Source organism: Protopterus annectens, chromosome 7.part0 (assembly GCF_019279795.1).
Source record: "Protopterus annectens isolate FY-2018-M chromosome 7.part0, PAN1.0, whole genome shotgun sequence".
NCBI lineage: Eukaryota > Metazoa > Chordata > Ceratodontiformes > Protopteridae > Protopterus > Protopterus annectens.
Window position 1 is genome coordinate 1,637,860,600 of NC_056739.1, and position 9,315 is coordinate 1,637,869,914.

A 9,315-nucleotide genomic window follows, 5' to 3' on the forward strand; every position below is an offset into this window, starting at 1 on the left:
TTTGCTACTACCACCAAGATCTGCACCCACAGTGGCTCCACCCAGACCCTCACCCTGGGCTTCCGTATAACTGCAGCGGCCTTCCTACTTGTTGTGGCTTACCTCCCTTGGCTCCCAGTGATGGCCGGGTATGGGCCCAATTCTCCAGCGCCAACCATTTTCAGGGCTAGTTGATTTGGCAGGTGAGTTGTTACATACTCCATAGCAGATTCTGACTTCCATGGCCACCATTCTACTGTTTATATCAACCAACACCTTTTCTGGGGTCTGCTGAGCATCGACATCAGGCACCTTAATCCGGTGTTTGGTTCATCTTGCAGCGCCAGTTCTGCTTGCTGAAAGTAGCCCACTGGGTGCTCGCATTCCACGCCCAGCTCCAAGCCAATGAGTAGGACTTCTTACCTATTTAAAATTTGAGAATAGGTTGAGATCCTTTAGGCCCAAAGACCTTTAATCATTCACTTTACCAAATAAAACTGCATCCGCCGAGCGAAAGCTATCCTGAGAGAAACTTCAGAAGGAACCAGTTAATGGATGGTTCGATTAGTCTTTCACCCCTATACCCAGGTAAGATGACCTATTTGCATGTCAGGACTGCTACGGACCTCCACCAGAGTTTCTTCTGGCTTCGCCCTGCCCAGGCATAGTACATTATCTTTCGGGTCCCACCAGGTGCACTCACGCTTCACCACCCTGACGAGATGGGTGAGACGGGATCCTGCCTCAGCTGGCATTTGATGGCCCTCACTTTCATTGCACCATGGGGTCTCCTGCCCACCATCGGACTTGTGCACCTGTTAGATTCCTTGGTCCGTGTTTCAAGATGGGACGAGTGATTCACCAATGTTACCGCGGACCCTGGGCACATGAGGTGAGCTTGGCAGCGGGATGCGGTTGGGCCACCCTGATGGCAGTCCAGCCCAGTTGACAGTCCCACCGGCTCCTGCCACAAGGGAGGCTGCAGCAGTGGTTGTCTCCCATGACCCCAGGGCACAGCGAGGGCTGATGCCACAGGCTGTAATGCTCCCCTCCAGGGAGGGGAGCCACCTTCTGTGTGGCCTTCCCAGCTGACCAGGTGCCGGTCACGATGCACCACCTCAAAGGAAGTGTGCCCGATTGCAGCCGGTATGCCCGGGGATGGTGCCCCACCCCACCAAAGGGGGAGAGGGATCTGCCTCACCCGGGCAGCCATCCCGGCTGCTGGGTTGAATCCTCTGGGCAGATCGCGCAGACCCTCCTGTTTACCTCTGAATGGTTTAACTCCCTCTTGAACTCTCTCTTCAAAGTTCTTTTCAACTTTCCCTTATGGTACTCGTCCGCTATCAGTCTCATGATGGTGTTTAGCCTTAGATGGAGTTTACCACCTGCCTTGGGCTGCATTCATAAACAACCCAACTCCAGAAAGACTTGATCCCGATGCGCCGGGGTCGCCACCGGCCTCACCATCCACGGGCTGAGCCTGAATCTCAAGGACTTGGGCCCTGTGAGCAGCACCGGGGAGATGGATTTCCATACGCCACATTTCCCTGCGCCCATCACACGGCTGGCGATTCAGCAGTGGGCTCTTCACTTGCCGTTACTGAGGGAATCCTGGTTAGTTTCTTTTCCTCTGCTTAGTAATATGTTTAAATTCAGCAAGTTGCCACGTCTGATCTGAAGTCATATTTTGAGTGCAGTTGCAGGGGGGGTGGCAGGACTACCCATCCTCCCTGGGCCCCTGCACACCCGCTCCCTGCCACTGGAATCCAGGATAGCAGAGGAGGACAGCCGACATGGCCCCGGCATGCGGGAAAAGGCAGGTGGGCATCAGGCTCTGACCTGGGAGGGCAGGCAATGGCAGTACCACTGACAGCCTCCGAGGTCAGGCTGGATGTGTGCCTGCTCCCTCCCATCCTCGGATGGGCTTCCCAGCTTGGGGCAGCGGGGGACTCACCTCCTCTGTCCATGTTTCTCCCTGGGGGATGGGGAGGCCCGCAGCAGGCTCCTTCAACTCCCTGGCCGCTCCCTCAATGGGGGCCAGACACCCCTGGGGTGATGGAAGGCATGACAACCCTCAGACAGGCATAGCCCTGAGGATAACCCAGGGCCACAAAGTGCGTTCGAAGTGTCGATGATCAATGTGGCCTGAAATTCACATTAGTTCTCACAGCTAGCTGCGTTCTTCATCTATGCATGAGTCAAGTGATCCACTGGTCAGCATCATACAGGTTCTCATTCACCGGGGGCACCGCTGCCCACACGGCATCTCACCTCTAGATGAGCACGCAGGGTTTCCTCTAGGTCTTTGATCCGATGCCCTGTGCGGAGCAGGTCATCTTCCACAGGTACCCGCTACTGACATCGAGGGTAGTGGACTCCAGTGTGCCAACCCCGGGGTGGCCCCGCATGCCCAGAGGGATGGCACCCTCTCCCTACCCCTACCAGACAGGGAGCCAGACACCTTCAAGGTGCGTGGCTGACTGCCCTCCGCCACCATCCCCTTGTGGCAGCAGAAGAGCACCTGCACCTCCCACTGCATGGACGGACCATCTCCCTCCTGCCACCATGAGGTGAGGGGGGACAGATGCCACTCCTTGCTCTCACTCCCTCCCCTCTACCTCCTTCTGTACCCCCTGGAGCCACAGACTCAGTCCAACTGGCCTCCACTGGGGCGCGCAGAGAGACAGGAGTAAGAGAGAGATGCAGAGAGAGATGTAGAGGGTCAGGGCAGTGGAGCAAGGAGAGGCCCTGGTACCCGGGGGACGGTGCCAGCCCAGGACCTTTGGCATTAATGATCCTTCCGCTGTTTCACCTACGGAAACCTTGTTACGACTTTTACTTCCTCTAGATAGTGAAGTTTGATCGTCTTCCTGGCACACTGCCGGGGCTGTGACTGACTCCAGAGGGGCCGATCCAAGGACCTCACTAAACCAGCCAATCAGTAGTAGTGACGGGCAGTGTGTACAAAGGGCAGTGACTTAATCAACACAAGCTTATGACCCGTACTTACTGGGAATTCCTCATTCATGGGGAATAATTGCAATCTCCGGTCCCTATCACAAATGGGGTTCAGTGGATTTCCTGGACCTTTTGGCCAAGAGTAGACACACGCTAATCCATTTAGTGTAGCATGCGTGCAGCCCCAGACATCTAAGGGTATCACAGACCTGTTATTGCTCAATCTCATGTTGCTGAAAGCCACTTGTCCGTCTAAGAAGTTGGAGACGACTGTACGGGGCTGCATAACTAGTTAGCATGGCAGAGTCTCATTCGATATCGGACTTAACCAGACAAATCACTCCACCAGCTAAGAACGGCCATTCACCACCACCCACAGAATCGAGAAAGAGCTATCAATCTGTCAATCCTTTCTGTCTGCAGGATGGGTGAGGTTTCCTGTGTTGAGTCGAATTAAGCCGCAAGCTCCACTCCTGGTGGGGCCCTTCCATCAAATCCTTTAAGTTTCAGCTTTGCAACCATACTCCCCCCTGGAACCCAAAGACTTTGGTTTCCTTGAAGTTCCCCAGAGGGTTATGGGAATGATGCCACCAGATCACTAGTCAGCATTGTTTATGGTTGGAACTATGACGGTATCTGATCATCTTCGAACCTCTGACTTTCGTTCTTGATTAATGAAAACATTCTTGGCAAATGCTTTCACTTTTGTTTGTCTGGTGCTGGTCCAAGAATTTCACCTCTAGTGGCACAATACGAATGCCCCAGGCCATCCCTCTTAATCATGGCCCCAATTCTGAAAACCAACAAAATAGAAGCGCAGTCCTATCCCATTATTCCTATCTGAAGTATTCAGGCGATCGGCCTGCTTTGAACACTCCTATATTTTCAAAGTAAATGCTTCGGACCCCAAGGGCACTCAGTTAAGAGCATTGAGGGAGTGCCGAGTGTCAGGGGCTGGGACAGGCAGTAGCTCACCTCTCTGCGGACTGCCATCCTGATCCCAAGATCCAACTATGAGCTTTTTAACTGCAGCAACTTTAATATACGCTATTGGAGCTGGAAATTTTGCAGCTGCTGGCACCAGACTTGCCCTCCAATAGATCCTTGTTAAAGGATTTAAAGTGCACTCATTCCAATTACAGGGCCTCGAAAGAGTCTTGCATTGTTATTTTTTGTCACTACCTCCCCAAGTCGATAGTGGGTATTTTGTACACCTGCTGCCTTCCTTGGATGTGGTAGCTGTTTCTCAGGCTCCCTCAATGGAATCGAACCCTGATTCCCCATTACCCATGGTCACCATGGTAGGCAAAGATAGTACCATCGAAAGTTGATAGGGCAGACATTCGAATGTTGTGTCGCCTCCACGAGGGCACGTGATGGCCCAAGTTTATCTAGAGTCATCAAATCTGCTGGGCCGAGACCCGGATTGGTTTTGGTCTGATAAATGCACACATCCCCAGTGGTCAGCACTCATCAGCATGTATTAGCTCTAAAATTACCACAGTTATCCAAGAAGCAGTGGAGTGATCAAAGGAACCATAACTGATTTAATGAACCATTTGCAGTTTCACTGTAGCATCCGTCTGCACTGAGACTTGCATGGCTTTATCTTTGAGATAACCATATGCTACTGGCAGAATCAACCAGATAGGAGCACCTTGGCAGATGGGCAGAGAGGAGGGACCAGAGCCTGCACCTCCGCCAATGGGAGGTGTCCCTCTACCCACAGACAGGGCACCCCAGGTGCTGGTCATGGACTGGTGACTGTGACCCTGAAGGGCTGTGGGCTGGTGCAGAGCACAGCAGCGCTCGGAGTCAGACCGTGAAGGAGAGAGCTTTGACAGCTCCCGTGCATGGGGGAACCCACCGGAGTGGAGCAGCCCGGTGCATGACAGGACCCCTTTTCCTAGGCCCAGCCTCATTGGTCTCACCTCCCCCTGCAAACAAGACATTTTTTAGGAGAGGTCCACAAGCTTGTCCAGTTTTTCATACATAGAGGTTATGACACTTTTTGGGTCAACAAGATCGCTGGTGAGGTTATCAACCTCAGACATCACAAAGATAGTCCCATTGTGTGCAACAATAGGAGTATTTTGTCCACTCCTCAGCCTAGTAAGGAAAATTACAGGTTGGCTTTTCCAATACCTATTTGTAATGAGATGGTTTTAGTTAAACAGATCATCAGGGACAATTGGAAAGTAGTTTTAGGTCACATAGATTTGGCCAAAGTTGTGAGTCACAAGCCATTGTTTACTTACAAGAAGGCTGTGAATTTAAAAACTATTTTGGAGAATGACAAAAGTGGGAGACCCTCAGGAATGCACAAATATTTTGGTTCTTACCTGTAGACAGTGTAGATACATGGTCAGTGCCAATTCTACTGATATCAGACAGTTGAGTAAGACAATATGGTCTAAAGGCCATTTTGACTGTCAGCCCAGTCATGTGGTTTATATAGCTTTGTGTTCATCCTGTTCTTGTTTTATATAGGTAAAACCATCAGGTGTTTGAACAGGAGAATATATGAACACACACTAGCCATTGAAAATAAGGATTCAAATAATGCTTTAGCATGACACTCTGTCATCTGTGAGAATTATAAAAAGTTTTGCTTTTTTGCACTTGACCATGTGTATCAGGTGTTTTATGTGGTAATTTCAAAACTTCATTATAATGTAAAGAAAGCAAATGGCAGATATATTTGGGCACAGAACAATTTCCTGGCCTGAATGAGACAATAAATATAAAATGGTTTCTGCAAATGCAGAGGTTATGATAGAGTTTTATTAGTTTATTTTTATACACATAATATTATAACAACTTCTTTTTTAAATTAAGGTGTTTTAATTTTAATTTTGTTTCTCTTTGATGAATAATTCTTTTGATGAACAAGTATTGTATGGTGTTTTGTTAAGATTTGAACATTCAAGATCTTTGTTTTAATTTACTAATTAGCTTACTAATTATCCTATTAACTTATTTAGCTGTTTTGTGTATATACTGGTGGTCATTTTTAGGATATTTGTTTTCTGATGAAGTTTGAAATAAAACTGAACAAAAGTGCTAAAATACCTGGTCTTCTGTTTGACTTGGTTTCCTGACAGTCGGTGTGTTTTGTTTATCGGGAATGGAGGAAATATTTTCATTCAGATTCTCAGTCAACTGGCACCTGTGGGGATTGGTGCATGCCTATATATACACACACACACACACACACACACATATATATATATATATATATATATATATATATACACATATATATATATATATACATATATATATATATATATATATATATATATATGTATATATATGTATGTATGTGTGTGTGTGTATATATATATATATATATATATAGAGAGAGAGAGAGAGAGAGAGCACAATCCCCATTATCACAAATGCTACCCATGCCATTAATGTTGTCAAACAACTATGTATGTACTGTGTGCATCACTGGAACAGGTAGCACACGTGCATCTGATGTAACAACTTGATGAAGTTTCCACACCATCAGACAGTAAAGATTATGCCATGAAAATAATACCTAGCTATTGCCAATAAGATGTGTGATAGCTCATTGTGGCAAAGGTGGTACACTTCAGTTACACTTCGCTGGAAGATGTGTAGTCAGGTACATGAAGAAGGGTGCACTGTACTCAGTTATTGGTGTGATGAAGGCTGTGAACTATGGAGGTATTATGGCCTGTGATGTGGATGTCCTTCACATACTCAGCAGTTGTGTTACATACTAGGGAGTAGTCAACACTGTGGCCACATGCTGGTGGATGTTCCACATACCATCTACCCCAAGACACAGGACACATACCTAGTGGACTATTATAAGATGTGATGTTTACATTATCCTTGGGTTGTGTGTTGGTTTTCATGATGTAACAAATCCCCCATGTATTTTTTTCATTGCAGGTGCTGTCATGGCTGTGGCAGCAATCTTTGTTGTGTGTTAATACTGCCTGTGTTATACTAATTTCACAGCTGGAGTTAATGATTGCCCACAATCTGTAGTCCTTTAGACAGCTGTTTGGAAACAGGATGTGGATGTCATTTGTGATGTCTGTGATGTAAATAATGGACAGGAAAGGGCCTAATAGACAGTCCTGGTATATGCACTTGATCACTGGTCATGAGATATAGCTCACTTCATACATTACAACATATTTAGATGCCACATATGCGATACACTGGTCTCACACCTTGGTAATATAGGTGTTTATGGCCACATCTGACAGTGTTGAGTGAATAACTATTATAGATTTGTATCAAATGCCTTGGGCTTATCAAGTTCAAAAGGATGATAGTGTTCTCATCATGCATGCCCTCAATGACCTCTTTGAGGAGATCTAATGGATGTAACAGACATGATGTCACATTAACAAGTCGCACAGGTCTGTTGCACATAGCTGAGATATTTAGTGTCCATTTAGAAAAGGCCCATGCATGGTGACATTCTGATCTACTCACAGATGAGGAGTCTACTCCAACTCACATGGATGAATGTTGATGTACACCTGTCTACAGAAACCTAGTCTGTGTGGAGGGTGTGTTGAAGTGTGTATTCAATCATGGCAGGAAGATGTATGTGCTGAGTCATTTGATAGGCTATCTATCATGTTGTCACAGCCCATTGATTCTGTATGGTTGGCTGGATGAAGGTACATACTGGCTATCCGGATCTGGCCTAGGGTTTGGACATAATCTGTCATGCAGGTATCATTGAGAAACTCTTCCAGCTGGAGATTAACCCTTATGTCACTAGATGGGTAACCAATTGGCTCACTGACAGAACACATACTGTAAAAGTTGGTGAATAAACCTGTACCAGTAGTGCTGTCACCACTGGCATACCGCAGGTGCTTGGCTCTTTACTGTTTGGAATCTATTTCTCGGCAGTTCAGGCTAAAGTATCCTGCCTTAGGCTTATTGCATTTGTTGATTCTTACTGAGTGCAATCATTGAGTCCACATATGATAATATACTACAGGAGGGGCTAAAACAGGCAAATGATTGGTAACAAAGACACACGGTGTACAAATAAATGCAAAAATGTATCTTTATTTTGTCGTCCTGCAAAGTGGAATTTCCTGTTAATCACAGCATTGACAACAGTCCCATTATGCTGAAACACAGTGATGCAAACCCTGGAGAGAGACACATACATAGCAATCTGAACTTTGACCACCAAATATCCAGACCTGTATTGAAAGCCTATGTTGTGCACATCATAAGTCATGCCATCATATTCAGATCTGAGGATTATATTACAACACTGTACTCGTACCTCATCAGAACATTAATAGAGTATAATGCTCTCTTTTGCATGTACCTTACCAGACACATGCAGCAGCGGGAAAGACCACAGGGGTTCTCACCAAGAAAACACAGGGCCTACAAACCATGCCATGATGTATGTGGATATACTGAAAACCAGGTCACTGTAAACTGGATCATATAGGATGAGGTGACTTCTGCCTGGCCTACAGGCCAGTCTTTGACCTTGCCCTGGTGGGAATAGTGCACATCCATAAATCAGATATAGCTGATGACACACACACACACACACACACACATACACACACACACACACACACACACACACACACACACACACACACACACACACACACACACACACACACACACACACACACACACACACACACACATCCCAGTTGACTGCAGTGAGAAAGGGACCTCTACCAAAGTACACAGACTACACAGCTCAGTACTTTACACACATACACACACACACACACACACACACACACACACACACACACACACACACACACACACACACACACACACACATATCCCAGTTGACTGCAGTGAGAACGGGACCTCTACCTAAGTACACAGACTACACAGCTCAGTACTTTACACAGGCTCCACTGCACAAGTCTGACTTTTAAAAGGCTACAGGACAACTTATAGTGGATGACATCATCAGTGTATGTTGTAGAGAAGATGTTGCCTGCATGAAATAGATGTGTAGGCATGTGCAAGTGTCAAAATACTGTAAATTTATGGGATTGGAGTTTTAACTGTGGGAGGCACACTTATGCTCTTCTGGCTAGACTTACACATAAACACACACACACACACACACACACACACACACACACACACACACACACACACACACACACACACACACAGACACACACACATTTGACTGCGGTGAGAACAGAATCCCTACCTATCCAAGTAGACAGACTACAGAGCTCAGTACTTTATGAAATGCCATGGCAGAAGTCTGACTTTTATAAGGCTGCAGGACAGCATAGAGTAGAAGACATCAGCAGTGCATGTTGGAGAAAAGATGATGGAAGGCCTTCATAGATGCAGAGGTTCATAGCA

General features: G+C 46.7%; 2 non-coding genes across 2 annotated transcripts in view; both read right to left on the bottom strand.

Annotated features, from left to right (window-relative positions):
• LOC122807373 overlaps positions 1-1,662 on the bottom strand; it is a 3,921-nt gene extending 2,259 nt beyond the window's left edge. Inside the window, exon 1 of the ribosomal RNA XR_006365677.1 lies at positions 1-1,662. This exon is cut by the window's left edge and continues 2,259 nt beyond it. This is a non-coding gene — a ribosomal RNA (28S ribosomal RNA).
• Positions 1,663-2,047: 385 nt separating this feature from the next.
• On the bottom strand, positions 2,048-2,201 carry LOC122807382. The gene has a single exon (XR_006365683.1). It is a non-coding gene; the product is annotated as a 5.8S ribosomal RNA (ribosomal RNA).
• Between the last annotated feature and the right edge of the window lie 7,114 nt (positions 2,202-9,315).